At 46.1% G+C, this 12820-nt stretch overlaps 1 protein-coding gene across 5 annotated transcripts in view; it reads left to right on the forward strand.

Annotated features, from left to right (window-relative positions):
• LOC137542432 (cadherin-like protein 26) overlaps positions 1–12820 on the forward strand; it is a 604516-nt gene that overhangs the window by 215429 nt on the left and 376267 nt on the right. The gene's annotated exons all lie outside the window — the stretch shown is intronic.

Consider the following 12820-nt stretch of genomic DNA (forward strand, 5'->3'; position numbering starts at 1 on the left):
CTACAGCAGTAGAAGTCTGGGCTGCGGAAAATGTCTGCTTATCAGGCTTATAACGAAGTACAGTACTTTAAAACTGGTTTACTGGAAACAACTGATTAAGAAATCTATAATATTCATAAAGAAAAAAAAAAGTTCTGCTGCAAGGTGCCTACATAGGTTTCAGAATATTCATGTGCTTGAAACGGGGCTGCCCATAGACATGAGATAATGATGATCATCTGGTCTAACGATTAAGGTTGATAGATGCTGCTAGCCTCATCTGCCTCTCCCTCCCACTCATCTGACGCAGCCCCTCATTGCCAAGCTCTCCAATGGCTGCCTATTACCCAAAGGATCCAGTTTAATCTCCTCAACCTATCAAAGCTCTACATAAGTTGTCTCCTCCTTACATTTCCTTATTTATCTCCAGATACCATCCCACACGGAACCTCCATTTGTCCCAAGAGACCCTCTTGTCCTCTAGTTTGGTCACCTCTTCTCATGCCCACATTCAGGATTTCTCACAAGCATCACCACTCTTTTGGAACACTCTCCCCAAGCCAGTCCATCATGCTCCGAGCCTGGAAACCTTCAAACCTTCTCTCAAAACACACCTGTACAGACAAGCCGATAATTTGCTGTAGGTAGCATTGGAGGTTCATAGCCTCATCCGCTAACCCCTGTATCTCCTTCCCTTATGTCTCCACCCCACTACCCTCTAGATTGCAAGCTCACAATTCAGCTGTAATTTATCATATGAGCATGTACCAGTATTGGTAATGCCTCAAACCACACACCAACTATGTATGTATTTGTATTGCTGGATATTCTGAATGTACAGAGTTTTGAACCTTTATTGTATCTATGCGCCCTACGTTTTGTACAGTGCTATGGAAGATGTTGGCACTATAAAAATAATGATAATAATGCTCACCAATTGCTCTCACAAAGAAAGGCAGACTGGATGATCAATGATGATATCACCTGTTCCTTCCCACCTCCACACTCTTTCCCTGGAATAAGGAATGCTTATGACATCTATTGTCACTGTCCCTTTCCTATACATCCACAGATATAAGCACAAATATCTTGGGTTAATGTTTGGGTTTTAAAATATTAACCCAAGCATTCCTGTTTATGTGTATGCTGGCTGATAATTGACTGGAGATGGCTGGATAATGCCATGACACCGTGAAGCACCTTCTGGGCCCATTCGCACACTGGACAATGTGAGAACAAGTATATAGAGCAGAAAATATTTTTGAAGAGACAAAAAAGTTTCAAGATGATCTTAAATTTTAATGTATCAAAAAGTTCTTTTGTAAAAACAGTTCACAAATCTTCAAATGGATTCATCTTTGTAAGCAACATCCCATTATTAGATATAGAAAACATATGATGAAGTATGCAATTGTTTAGAAATTGTTTAGAAAGGCGACAACGTCGACTTGTTTTGGAAAAACCTTTACAGGCCTTCACAAACAATTATAATAATATGTAATGTACAGGACAAAAGATAGGATGGATACCATCTGGACAAAATTAAGCCAGGAAACACCACTTAAACTACCATTGGACACAGCACACAGGCAAGGTGGACCAGGAAAAATGGTATCCATCCTATCTTTTGTCCTGTACATTACAGATTATTACAATTGTTTGTGAAGGCCTGAAGAAGGTTTTTCCGAAACAAATTGCGTTGTCGCCTTTCTAAACAATTGCATACTTCAGGAAATCGCCGGGAATCGCTAAAAAGAAGCCCCCAAACCCGCCCAACGCATACGGACTCGAGAACGGAACGCAATGTGAACAAGGCCTCAGGATGCATGAAGAAGCCTCGACAATGAGGGTATCATGAACCTCATTATTTGGTGAAAAAACTGTCAATTCTGGTAAAAAAAAAACAATATAAAAAAAACAATATAACATTGGCAGCTATGTAGATGTTTTCCAAGTTTCTGTAAAACTCTGGCCAGGTTCTTCCGTGTCCTGAGGGTTATGGAGCAGCATCTAAAAAAAGTCCAAACTGTTCCTGTGCTATGGGACATTTTTAGGGTGAGTCCATGCCTTGGGTCCTCATAGAGAGACTTTACCAGGTACTGCCAATTCACAGGGCACTGGACCATTAATGGAGGTACATCAAAGATATCCTAAATTGTTTCAACGTACAATCAAATGACCTCTACAGTCTGGTTCCACTCGTGTGTGTAAAGTTTGGTAGGTCAGGAGTTTTAGAAGCTTTCTGTTTAAAAACTGACCAAGTCTATTAAAATTCCATTTGTCACTGTCACTTAACACACATTCTTCCTGTCTGATAGCCACAACTGTCCAGCCAACAAAATCGCTCAATGTTGGGTCAATGTAGCAGGTTGGGTGGGTTTTTCTGAGATTTGTCTATACTTGCCAAAAGTTGAAGTTGCACAACCGGTAGTGAAAGTGCTGAGATAAGGCTGCCTTGTGCACACCTATGAAAGGAATCTTGGGAAACAGGTAAACATACTGCTGGCAGAAAATAGCAAGAATCAGTTTAGAGATAAAGTATTATTCATAATTACTGGTTTAATTAGGTTCATATTTATTCTGGAAGAAGCCACAAGGCATCATAAACAACAAAATTACATCAGAAAATGTGAAGATCTAGACATAGGATATTACAGAACCCGTTTCTCCCTTTAGCTATAAATAGCAGGTATGTAATATGTTTTGTTATTGGCTACAGGTGTTATAGTCTCATTACAGTGTATGGTGATTTGTACCATGTATTGCGTAATTATTAACCTGGCTGGCGTTCTGATTCGGGAACGTTTTTTGCACATTTTTTTTTTAATTTATCATGTAGCTAGCCTAGCGCTAGCTACATGATTCCCCACTCCCTGCAGCGTCCCTCCCACCCCTCCGATCCCCGCCGGCACAATCACCCGTCCGGAAATCCCATTCAGAATGGGATTTCCAGGAGGGCTTCCCCCGTCGCCATGACGACGCATGTCGTAACGTCATCGACGTCGTGATTGGCCACTGATTGGCCAGGCAGCGCACGGAGTCTCGCCTGGGGGGGCCCTGCATCGCGGCGGGGCGGCGGCGATCGGGCGTGGCACTCAGCAAGCAAAGTGCTTGCTGCGTGTTTAAAAAGTAATTATTCAAATCGGCCCAGTGGGGCCTGAGCGGTGACCTCCGGCGTCTCTGGACGAGCCTAGCTCGTCCAGAACGCTAGGGAGGTTAAGGTAATAGCCATACATAATTTAACCAAAGCAATACATTTAGCTATGTTATCATGGGTGGCGCTAGACCGAGGCACGCTGGGGCACTGGTCCTCCCTGGAAATAACTGTGCACCCACTGAGTGCCCCACTGCTCAGTTACAAACAGGTAACTGTTTTCAGGCTCCAGCAGCGTACATTGATCAGCATAGGGTCTGTAAAAAAACTCTCCATGTCAGCCGGTAGGCGTTAAGTAAACCAAGAGTCTTATCTATTTGCCAAAAATACCTCACAATCCTTGCAAGATCCCTTGTAATTAATGTACAGTATCTGGATGACACTTATGTTTGTAAAAAAAAATACATTCTGTCTACCCCCTTCTAACTGTATGTTCTAACATTGTCAGTCAAAAGAAATAGAGTCTGAAGAAGGCTTACAAGCGGAATTACTGTTTTTCCTTTACATTAGCCAATTAAAGAGAGTCTGAAGCGAGAATAAATCTCGCTTCAGACCTCGTAGATAGCAGGGGCATGTGTGCCCCTGCTAAACCGCCATTATCGCGCCGCTAAACGGGGGTCCCTTCACCCCCAAATCCCCTTGGTGCAGCGGGGGAGCGCTGCCTGGTTGGGGCAGGGCTAACCACCGCAGCCCTGCCCCACGCGCGTCTGTCAGTGCGTATCTCCGCCTCTCCCCCGCCCCTCTCAGTCTTCCTTCACTGAGAGGCGGCGATGCGCCACTGATAGACGCGACTGGAAGCAGGGCTGCAGCCGTTAGCCCTGCCTCCAGGAACGACCAACTTTGCGACCAAGTCTTGCGGGGGTGGGTTTGGGGGTGAAGGGACCCCCGTTTAGCCGCAGGATAGCGGCGTTTTAGCAGGGGCACGCATGCCCCTGCTAACTATGAGCTCTGAAGCGAGATTTATTCTCGCTTCAGAGTCTCTTTAAAGAGACACTGAAGCGAAAAAAAAAATATATGATATAGTGAATTACTATGAATACTTACTAGTACTATGAATAATTACCAGAAGATTAGCAGCAAAGAAAATATTCTCATACTTTTATTTTCAGGTATATAGTGTTTTTTCTAACATTGCATCATTCTATAATATGTGCAGATTACACAACACTTCAATTCAAAATGAGTCTTTCAGAGCAGTCTGTGAAGTAATGACCTCTCCTCTAGTAGAGGAAAAGTAAATAGTCCAGGAACAGTTGAGATAATAAAAGTCAGATAACAGCCCTCTCCAGGACTAACTTAGTCGGAGAGCTTAATGGCTTGTTTGCATAGAGATAACAACTGGAGTTTCTCAACTCTTCCTGTACTGGAAACAATTACACTGATGTATCTGATCTTAATGTTTTATTTCTTAGCTGTGCTACACATACAAATCATAATATCATCATTTTTTTTCGCTTCAGTGTCTCTTTAAGTCGAGCTTGTATTTTACAGACAGGAAGTTTTGAATTAGAATAATAATCCTGATTCAAAACTTCCTGTCTGTAAAATACAAGCTCTACTCTCCAGCATTGCTTAGCTACTAAGATAATGAATTACACACACAGGGTATGATTCACAAAAGTGTGCTAACTGTTAGCACGCCAGTGAAAAGCCGCTTATCACGTGCAAAACGCCTCTTCGCACACGTAAGAGTTTGCACCCGTAAAGTTTAGGGCGCATAAAGTTTTATGTGCACTACTTCGCGTGCAAAATCAGCCGCTTCTCGTGCTAAGTAGCGTGATAAGCATACTTTGCAAGTGAAGCAGCTGATTTTGCACGTGAAGTAGTGCGCATAAAACTTTACGCGTGCTAAAATTTGCACGCAAACAGTAACAGCTTTGCCATGCAAACTACTTAGCACCCTAGTTTGCACGTGCAAAGCTTTTAGGCGTGCTAACTGTGCTAGAACCCTTTAGTGAATCAAACCCACAGTGTTTCTCTCGCCCCTGCTGCTTCCCCCACCCCTTACTTGAGAATCGTAAGACACAGGCTGGAAGCTGGAATGATTTGTCTGACTTCTGTCCACACAGGAGCAACTTACTAGCTAGTAAGAATTAAAGCATGCCAGCCAACTAGCCAAGCACATCTGTAGGTAACTTCTCTTCCATAATAACACCATCATTTGGACAATCTGCTCTGCTCAAAAGCCTCCATTTGTGATGTTTACATTTAATTCCTATCATTGCTGCTAGCCTTAATTTTATAACCTGCGTTAGGCAAAAAATATCTAAAGCTCGCCATACAAACATCAGTTTTGATCACCCAGGATGGGCCCCACTAGCCAGCCATCATGCCCACTTTGCGCCTTCCCCCCCCCCCCCCAAAATGTAAGCTGGAGCTGCCACTGCATGTTATGTTAAAGCTGCTTTGTTTGTTGTCCTGTTTTTTTTGGGGGGGAATTAAAGTTCATGTATATCATGACAGCCCCCCCCCCTTCCCTCAGACCCCCTTCAGCGCTCCCCTCCATAAAATAATAGCATTGTCGGCAGGAGGGAAACTTACTTCTTCCTGGTTCCAGGTGGCGTGAAGAGCTCCGCATGCTGCGATCTTGTACGTCTCCAACGCCGCTGACAGGAAGGGAAGTCAGCAGCATTGGAGACATAGAAGATGGTGGCACACAGAGCTCCGACCGTCGCTGCCTGGAACACAGAAGAGGTGAGTTCCCCGCCTGTTGCCATTGCGGGACGGTTATTTTCCTGCTGGCTCTGACAGTGGTTGCAAGTTTTTTTAACCCGTCATTGTGTGTATTTTTATTGGTCATTACACCATTTCCCATGGTAATGTTCAGGAGCCCAATGGAGTGTTATCCTTTTCCTTAGATGATCACGGGGTTCCGGTAACCATAGGAATTATCTTCATACAGATTTCTGGATTGCGTACATCATAGTTTGCAGCTTACTCAGTTTCAACCTCATCCTCCCCCAGTGATGCAGTGATGCACTGGAAAACATCTCAGAGCTCACTCCAACCTGAATTATCGCAAATACTTTGTGTTTTAAGAAAGCAAACTTTTGTTTTCCATGCATTTTAGTAAGGGGGCTTTTTGGACCATTGTACACACTCCAATGAGTTCTGGGTCACCATGAGCTTGCTGGTTAGTCTGTACCTTCGGGTTTTTAAAGTCCTACTCCATAGAGCCAAATTATTCCATGCCATGCACTGATGAGGATCAACCAATCCGAAACAGTCTGTATGCATGCATTATTATGGCTCTGTACTAATTACAAGCGGATACATCATTGCATTCCAGTGGATCTGGAGATGTGTTTAGCTTCTAAGGCCGACAATGGTTAATTTGCATATATTCAGCAGTGATGCAATGGGAGACATCTCGGAGCTCACTCTAACCTGAATTATCGCAAATTCTTTCTGTTTTAAGAAAGCAAACTTTTGTTATCCTCCCCCACAAAATATAATATAGGTCCACAAAGGCAATAGTTGGTTGGAGATTCAGTAATGAGCTGTCTATATTGGCTTACAGGGCTATGCAGAAGGATCAGTGCAGCAATTTTCAGTGAGGTGCTGAACAGAACATTGTAAGGCAGAAGCATTAGGTTACAGGACTTACGAGGCAAAAGTAAGAAAAAAAGTTAATCACCTACCTCACCTTTGAAGGGACGGAGGACGCCGTCCGCGCCCTCCGTTCCGATCCGCCGGATCCCCCCGCTCATTAGCCCCCCGGGCCGGCTGCCGACCCCACGGCCCGGGGGGCTAATGAGCGGGGGGACCCGGCGGATCGGCACGGAGGGTGCGGACGGCGTCCTCCGTGCCTTCAAAGGTGAGGTAGGTGATTAACTTTTTTTCTTACTTTTGCCTCGTAAGTCCTTTAAAGTGATGTAGGCTGTAGATAAGTAAATAGCACAATGCAGTAGTGTTAGGCAGAAGGCACTTCCACTGAAGCATCTACCAGAGAAAGCTATCATACAAGGGAACTATATTGTGCAGATCAAGTTGGTAATGACTACAAATTGAATGATTACCAGATAAGCATAAACACCCTGCAGTTCCTTGAAGCAGAGTTACTGAATATAAGAAAACATCAGTTCTTCACATCTGAAAAAATAAACCTATATGCTGGCTTATAATGTGTTCAGATTAAAATAATAATAATAATTAAAATGCGCCTATTTGGGGGATTTTGTAATGTTACCAAGTTTAAATCTGGACTCCAGGTTAAATAGGAACTGTAACCCAGGATTGAACGTTATCCCAATCAGTAGCTGATACCCCCTTTCCCATGATAAATCTTTACCTTTCCTAAATAGATCAGGGGTCAGTATGGCTGATAATGTGGTGAAACCCCTCCCACAGTGTGATGCCATGACCATGGTCCTGACAGTTTCCTGTCTTGTTGCATTGTGGGAAATAATGGCTGTTTCCAACTGCCAAGCAAGCAGAATCTCCCTCTGTGCATAGAACTCTCAGTAAATGAACATTCTGCAAAGATCACCTGGCAGGACTCAGGCTGTGCCCACCTGTGTGGCAGCTGCTAAAATGCCATTGCAAAGCAGCAAACAGGTATTTGAAGCTGCCGGTGCCTCTGGAGTTCCGCAAACATCATGGTGCTGGATCTTCCAGAGGATTTCAGTTATGCATAAACCTACTCGGCCACTCCCAACCAATGCTGACAAGCAGAAATGGCTGCAGTGAGCCCAGAACTACTAGAAGAATAATTTTCAAACAATCTTGTTTACTGATGAGTAACATGCAACCCCAGATAGTCCAGATAGATGGAGTGGTGGATGGTTGGTGGATGGCCACCATGTCCCAACTAGGCTACAACAGCTGAAAGAAGGTGGCAGAGTCATGGTTTGGGCTGGATTCACAGGGAGAGCCCTTTAGGGTCTCTGAAGGTGTGAAAATGACATCTGAAAAGTATGTGTAGTTTCTGACTGACCACTTTCTTCTATGGCACAAATGAAGGAACCGTGCTTTCCGTGATAAAATCATCTTCATTCATGATAATGCACCATTTCATGCTGCAAGGATTTCCTCTGCATCATTTGCTGCTATTGGCATAAAAGGAGGGAAACTTATGGTGTGGCCCCCATTGACCCTTGACCTCAATCCTACTGAGAACCTTTGGAGCAGCCTGAAGCAAAAAATCTATTAACTATTAACATGGGAGGCAGTTTACATCCAAACAGCAACTCTTGCAGGTTGTTCTGAAAAAGTTCAAAGACAGTCAAGCAGAAACTACCCAAAAACTCACAGCAAATCACAATGGATGCAAGAATTATGAAGCTGCTATCAAATAACGTTAATGTGTAACTTGACCTGTTAAGATGTTTTTGATTAAACTAGAGTTTGATTTCAGTAAATATGACCTCCTAATGCAGAAAATCCACAAAATTATAAGTTTTTCAAATCCTATGAAACTCTGTTGTGTGTAACAGTGCATTTTTATTTATTATTATTATTATTATTTTTTAAAAACGTTATCATTAGCAGGTTTGTTCAGTAACATTTGAATTATACTCAAATGCTTGATGACTCAAAAAGTATGCTGACTGCCATGTACATCACCTATTCAGGAAAATCACAGAAAATATATGCATAATAATTTGGAGCGGTGTGAACTGTGACGTACTGAAGAAGAGCATGACTCCCTCCCTTAGGTAACTGGGCCGCAGTGCAGTATTCCAACATGATAACAACCCCAAACACGTCTCCACGATGGCCTCCATCTTGCTAAAGAAACTGAGAGTAGAGGTGCTGGACTGGCCAAGCATGTCTCCAGACCTAAACCCTATTGAGCATCTGTAGGGTGTCACAGGAGCCCTAGTGATCAGACCGCAAATGGCCTCCAAACGGTGCCAGCGCACGGAGCGTGCGAACTCTGGTCGCAGTCAATGTGCAGGAACCGTTGGGAATTGGCCGCAGACAAACCAGAAGGGAGCCTGTGAGGTACGGTAATTACAACTTTAAACACTAGTTCAGGGTATCTGCCACCACCTCTGTTACCATGGGACAGAGTAGCCCGTTGACTGTCTGAGCCTAGATCTACAAATAAAACCGGTTAAAACACGCTGTATTCTGTCTAGCCAACAACAAACAATAGTAGCGTCTCTTCAGAGACCTGGGATCGGTTCTGTGTGTGCTGAATAATAGAGTAGCTAGAACAACAACTGACGATAGCATCGGTTTATTGAAAGCAATATAAATAATTAATATATACAGACAATTATTAAAATAAACAATTATTAAAACAGTAATAGCCAGTATGAAAAATAAAAGAAGGGAGAAAAAATACTTAGTTCCTGGAAAGATGTCCTTTAGTGGGAAAACTTGTAAAGTTATTGGTTTCAATCAAAGTTCAGAGTTCAGAGCAGGTGGATGCCAGCATATCCTCAAGCTGGCACAGATGAGATCAAGATGGTGGCTCAGGGTGGAGGACACTGAGTTTGTCTCCTCTGCCATTCTTATGCCCCTGATCCAGTAGGAGGGAGTGAGGGCGGGGCCACACACCCCCTTAGAACATGAGATGAGTCCTCCCCTTGTCCTGGGGACCAGAAATCATGTCTTAACCATATATGGGCTCTATCTCACAGAACCGTACAGGTCAGGGCAGATTTACTAATATTTTCAAGTCTGCCTCGATTTACCCAGCAGCCTGATACCAAACATGAGGGGTGGGACCCCTGTGGTATCATCAGGGCACTTTCGAACTGCCTAACTGGCAGTCTTTACCTCAGAATGTTCTGAAATGTTCTCAGAACCAGCGTCAGACAGGACCCTACATGCTCTGTTAGTTTGGAGGGTCTGCCAGCCTGGCAACACAGAAAATATGACACATATAGCAGTTTATGGAATATGATCTACATCTGGGATCGACAGCAGGTTATCCCTAGGTGATGGGTCTTTTGAAGCCTGCAGGAGCAAGCCACATGTTGGCTCCCCTGCTGGGGAAAGGAGCCAGAGTGTCTGATTTTTCCTCAACTAGATTGCTTCTGTCATGGTGTTTATCAACTATACCTGATGGATGGGCCATCAGCACAGCTTGAAGCCAGGGACACTCTGCAGCAGGCTAGGGCCCTTTTGGTGGAAGGAGGGAAAGAGGAAAAAAAAAAAAAGAAAAAACCCCAGGGATGTCAGTTCTGATTCCTGTAATGGCTGCACAAATTTAGCCAGAAAGCGATCAGAAATTGGACTGCGCGGATCCTTCCAATTCGCCCACGTTTCTCACGGCTGTTCCGTGACTCCTCCCTTTCCTGACGCTGTGTAGGGGGTTGCCAGCAAGACATCCGCCGTAGCAGCCATTGGCGCTGTTGGGTCTAGTTCCCCCTGACACCGGGATAGCCCGTTGGCGTTCTGGTGTCGGCTGCCTGCCTTTTGTTGAATCGTGAAGTCGTACTGCTGTAATGACAGGCTCCAACGTAAGAGCTTGCCATTGGTCCCAGCAGTGCGGTTCAGCCAACTCAGGGGATTATGATCGGTAATGATCGTGAAGGAGTGGCCGTACAGATAGGATTGCAGTTTCTGTAGGGCCCACACGATCGCTAGGCACTCCTTTTCAGTAGTGGAGTAGGCTACCTCTCGGGGCAGGAGTTTCCGGCTCAGGTAGAGGATAGGGTGTTCATCTCCCTTTCCATCCACCTGGCTGAGGACTGCGCCGAGACCGTAGTCAGAGGCATCGGTTTGCACAACAAACCGACGACTGAAATCTGGGGCTTGAAGCACAGGGGCGCTTGCGAGTGCCTGCTTCAAGGCTTGGAAGGCGCTCTCGCAAGTGGGGGTCCAGCTAACAACCTTGGGGTGTTTCTTGCTAGTGGCATCGGTCAGGGGCTTCTCTAGGGTACTATAGGCTGGAACGAATTTCCTATAGTAGCCGGCGGTCCCCAGGAATGCCTGGACCTGCTTTTTCGTGATAGGCCGAGGCCATGCCAGGATGGCGTCCACCTTTCCCGTGTCAGGTTTCAGGGTGTTACCCCCCACCCGGTGACCTAAGTACTGCACCTCGGTCATGCCAATCTGACACTTACTCGGCTTAACTGTCAGATTGGCTGCGGCCAGCCTTTCTGGTACCTGGGACAGGTGTTTGAGGTGTTCTTCCCAGGTGGGGCTGAACACCGCAATGTCATCCAAGTACGCTACAGCGAACCCTTGCAGTCCCTCCAGCAGGTCGTTTACGGCCCGCTGAAACGTGGCAGGAGCATTCTTCATCCCAAAGGGCATCACTGTGAACTCGAAGAGGCCAAAAGGGATGATGAAGGCCGACTTTTGCCTCGCGTCAGGTGCAAGTGGTGTCTGCCAGTACCCCCAGCTCAGATCCATGAGTGATAGGTACCTGGCAGACGCCAGCGTATCCAACAACTCATCGATGTGAGGCATGGGGTAGACGTCTGTAGTGGTGATGGCGTTCAACTTCCGGTAGTCCACGCAGAACCGAGTTGTCTGGTCCTTCTTGGGGACCAGGACAACAGGGGCTGCCCAGGCACTACAGGACTTTTGAACCACCCCTAGCTCCAGCATCTCCCTCACCTCTTTCTGCATGTCCGCTTGCACCTCTGGGGAGACGCGGTAAGCGGATTGCCTGATGGGTGGATGGGTGCCCGTATCTACCCTATGTACGGCCAGACTGGTCCGGCCTGGGACACCGGAGAAGGTGTGCTGGTACGGACCCAGCACCTCCTGCAATTGCGCTTGCTGGGACGAGGAGAGTTGTGGGTTGACGCTTAGGTCGCTGTCCACATCTCGTATGTCAGCCAGCAGGTCTAACAGGGGGTCTGCCTCTCCCTGCTCTAACCGGCAGCACACTGGCAGCACATACTTGGTCCTGTCATGGTGGGCCTTCAGCATGTTGACATGAAAGCTTTTCTGTTTCCTGCCTCCCATGTTCACCAGATATGTCAGAGGGTTTAACCGTTGCACTATAGTGTAGGGTCCCTCCCAGGCCGCTAGCAGCTTGTTCTGCCTCACTGGAAGAAGGGCATATACTTTGTCACCTACTTCGAATGACCTCTCTCCAGCAGTGCGGTCATACCAGAGTTTTTGTCTGGCCTGAGCCTGGGCCATGTTTTCCATTACCATTTCCGTGAGGGACTACATCTTGTCCCTGAACTTGAGAACATAATCAACTACAGAGACATCTGTGGGGTCACCCTTGCCCTCCCACGTCTCCCGCATCAATTGTAGGGGTCCTCGGACATTCCTACCATACAGGTGCTCGAACGGGGAAAACCCGGTAGATTCCTGCGGCACCTCCCTGTATGCAAACAACAGATGAGGCAGGTCCCCACCTTGCGACTCAACAAACGTGGTCAGCATTTGCTTCAGTGACCCGTTGAACCTTTCACACAGTCCATTGGTCTGTGGGTGGTAGGGACTGGAGACAATGTGCGTCATCTGTATCTTTTTGCACAGGGCCTCCATGAGTCCGGACATAAACTGGGATCCCTGCTCAGAGAGCATCTCCGCAGGGAACCCGACTCGGGAGAAAATGTTAAGTAGCGCGTCGGCTACCTTGTCCGCTCTCAGGGAGGAAAGTGCCATGGCCTCAGGATAGCGGGTGGCGTAATCCACCACCGTCAGGATGTACCTTTTGCCACTGCTGCTGGGAGTGGGCAACGGTCCAATTATGTCGACTGCCACTCTGTGAAAGGGCTCACCTATGATTGGCAGTGGACACAAGGGAGCTTTGCGGGGATT

Source organism: Hyperolius riggenbachi, chromosome 12 (assembly GCF_040937935.1).
Source record: "Hyperolius riggenbachi isolate aHypRig1 chromosome 12, aHypRig1.pri, whole genome shotgun sequence".
Classification (NCBI taxonomy): Eukaryota; Metazoa; Chordata; class Amphibia; order Anura; family Hyperoliidae; genus Hyperolius; species Hyperolius riggenbachi.